We start from the raw sequence: 3,296 nt of genomic DNA, 5'->3' as shown, positions 1-3,296 counted from the left end.
TTTTTTTTTTTTTTTTGGTGAAAGGAGGCTGACCTGACTGGTGAGAATATGTACAAGAAAAAATATTCTTTCTTCTTCTTTTTCTTCCTCTGGGTTTGACTCTAGGAAATTTCTGAATCGGACCATTTCAGAGATTTTGCTTGACTTTAGATTAGAGGCAGTAAGGGTTTTCCGACAGAAGAGCAGCAGTGTTTTGCCCAGCCCCGGGGCTTACTCTGGACTTGGCAGCGCACAGCCCGGGCAGCGAGAGGCTGCTCCTGGGAGCCCCCACCTGCCCCGTGCCTTCCCCTGCACCCTTCTCTACTGTCAGGGGGCTGGAAGATGGAGGGGAGAGCCAGACAGCGAGAGGAAATGGGGTGGAGAACCAGAGCCACAGCTCTTATCATAGCCAAAAGGAGACGCCTTTCTCCAAGTCATTAACCATATCAGGAATAAAACAGAAAAATATTGCCGCCGGAGCCCAATACATCTTAACTGGCCTTATTTTTTTCCACTTCTGGATTGTTTTTTGTTTGTTTGTTTTGTCAGTTCTTTAAAAGGTTTGCACTGTGCAAAACATACCCCACAGTCACCATTTAGGACCAATTCATCACTTCAACTAGAAGGACTCTAGAAACAAAGGAACCTCATCTATTTTCGCCAATGAAAATTTCATTTCTAAATTGCAAAACTTCTAAATCAAAGTCTCAGAAAGAGGGCGGAAGGGTCAATCTTCCTGCTACTTACCTGGCTTGCGATTTTGATGGAACTGGAAAGGACTCCGACTAAATCCCCCTCTTTCTTCCCTTGATGTTTTCTTCGACAGGTTTGCAGTGCCCACTTTTTTTTTTATCCGGACCCAGCCAAGGTGTGTTAAAGCTGAGTGATCCTCCAGAAATGTTCGCTTCCCCTCTCCCCCTTGTTTCTTTCAGTGCTTTGCTCCTGAACAAGTCCTGACAAAGGCGTGTTGTGGTTTACAGCCTTACTCCACCCTTCCAATTATCTGACACTTGCTGGATTTAAAAAAAAAAAACAACAAAAAAAACCTGCCTCCAGGAATCAAACTTTATAGGAGGCAGCAAGCGTCTCTTGCCAGCTTGGCTAGATTAACCATTTATAGACAGGTGGGGAAGAGGAGCAGAGGGCCAGGTACAGGATATGCCCTTTGTGACTTCTCCTCACCCTCCAGGCGCGGTATTCTCCATGCTTGGGGCTGTTGGTGCCTGAGGCCCAGTGTGTCTGACTCCTGGGGTATTTAGGCACTTCGGGTGGGGTCAAGTGCCCGAGCCCTAGACAAACGTGTGGAAATTACATCCCAGGTCCATCCCCCGTCCATGCTGGTGAGTTGCATCTGCAGCGGTTAGTGAACTAACGCAGGAGAAGCAGCTCAGGACTGAAAATGTTCAGCGGCTGGTGGGGTGGGGACTCCCTTTTAAAAAGAGAACCTGAGTATGTGATGAGACCCATGAGTGACACGTTGGTAATTAATCTTCGCATTTAGCCACATGATGATGGACAGGGATGCTGTTGTCATTTTAATCGGGTGAACACGTAGGAGGTGCGGGCCCCCAAATACCCTACAACTCCAAGTACATCCCACGGGCCCTGACTTCCCCAGAGGGTCAGCTCGCACCAGGTGAGAGCTTGGTGTCTGCCATCCTTGTGTGTCTGTGGGTAGCATCTGGCTGCCCAGGACCACCGAACCCTAGCTTGAGACTCTCGGTGCCGGTGATACAGGCGGTCTGCACCTGGCATTCACCTAGAGGGCCCTGTGGAGCCGCAGCAGGTTTGGGCCCCCAGTTTCGAGGCACCAGGCGAGGATCCCCCCTGTGGCCTGGCCCCGGCACTCACACCCCGAGGAAAGGCAGTGGCCTCTGAGGGTCACCCGCAGTGGCTCGCACCTGCAGTGCTCCCCATGTCAGCAACACATTTCCGAACCTTTCAGCAAGCTGGAGTTTGAAACTTGCTGTCTGGATGTCCTTGCCTTCCCCGATAAATACTCACCATGCTTGCTGTCAGTCTCTCAGGAGAACCTAGAAGACAGTTTTTAGCCTAACATTGATGTGGCCCCACATCATTCCTGTGTTCATGAGCTCATGAGTTAAACCAAACATCACTGGTTCTTCTTCGACTAAGTGCAGATATTTCTGTGGTGAAATAAAGGCACATTCTCCATCCTGTGGAGCTCAAAGTCCAGAGGTCGAAGCCAGCCTTAAATGTGTACTGGCTGGCTTGAATACCAAGTCCAGCTGGCTCAGAGAACACACATTTATTTTCTCACAGTCCTGGGGTTGGAAGTCCAAGACCAAGGTGTCAGCAGGTTGGATTTCTCCTTGCCCTCTTCCTGTGTTCTCCTGCGGTCCTCTTCTGTGCACACATTCCTGGTGTCTCTCTTTGTGTGTCTCAGTCTCTTCTCATAAGGTCACGGGTCCAAATGGATAGGGGTCCCCTCAGTTTTAACTTATTTTGCTTCTTTAATGGTCCTGTCTGCAAACACAGTCATTCAGAGGTACTGAGGGTTAGGGTGCCGAATGAGTGTCATTTAAGCTGATAGATGAAGGTTAAGTAGCAATACGTAGGTAGAGGGAGGGTCTAGAATGTTCTGCTGGGGACAGAAGGGATGAGAAGGCTCTGCAGCTGGAGAGGCATGGTGCCGGGAGGAATGAGGATGAGGCCAGTCTGTTTAAGGGCATCATGCAGAACGTGGCAGAGAAAAGCTGCCCATCTTATAGCAGCCAGAAAGTCCAGAGCATTTAGACTTCAGGGAACTCAGGTCCAAAGCACCTCACAAGGGAGTGAGCCACAAGAGGCAGGCAGGCCTAGGTCCCACAGGGCCTCACAGCCCACAGAAGGGAAGTTTTTCTGTTACCTGGAAAAATGCTCTTAAACTGACACTGTAAGCACTGCACGAATGTCTGGGTTATCAATCCTAGGGAGGAAAGGGTCCAATAAGCTAATGTTTTCTAAGAGCTATTATTGTTAGCTAGATATATATAATCCCTCCAGTGACTCCCAAGAGGTGTGTGCTATTATTATCTTCATTTTATAGCTGAGAAACTTGGAGTCCTGAGAATTGAGTAACCAGGCCAAAGTTCTTCCATCTCATGGGTGGCCAAGCCTATATTCCATTCGACTCCCGAACCCTTGTTTCCCACTGCCTTGAGTGTCATTAAAATTCACACTCATGACCCGAATAGAATGAAAATGGGCAATATCAAGACAGACTGGGCCAGGTGCAAATGACACCCTAAATAATAACAAAAACTATCTGATCAGTGGGCTGTCCTCAGTCAGTAGCACTGTTTACTGTATAATTT

At 48.6% G+C, this 3,296-nt stretch overlaps 1 protein-coding gene across 6 annotated transcripts in view; it reads right to left on the bottom strand.

Moving 5' to 3' along the window:
• The window catches only part of Col17a1 (collagen type XVII alpha 1 chain), a 45,161-nt gene extending 43,020 nt beyond the window's left edge, over window positions 1-2,141 (bottom strand). For 3 of the 6 annotated variants that reach the window (XM_010626466.3, XM_019207792.2, XM_010626468.3), the window contains exon 1: window positions 727-1,036. The gene's annotated coding sequence lies outside the window, so the exon portion shown is untranslated. Of the gene's footprint in view, window positions 1-726; window positions 1,037-1,983 lie in introns of those variants that run through there. The other 3 variants (XM_010626467.3, XM_010626469.3, XM_019207793.2) reach the window with 2 other exon arrangements.
• Between the last annotated feature and the right edge of the window lie 1,155 nt (window positions 2,142-3,296).

Source organism: Fukomys damarensis, unplaced genomic scaffold (genome assembly GCF_012274545.1).
Source record: "Fukomys damarensis isolate Sample0158 unplaced genomic scaffold, DMR_v1.0_HiC HiC_scaffold_8, whole genome shotgun sequence".
Taxonomy (NCBI): Eukaryota; Metazoa; Chordata; class Mammalia; order Rodentia; family Bathyergidae; genus Fukomys; species Fukomys damarensis.
This window is presented reverse-complemented; position numbering and strand designations above follow the sequence as displayed.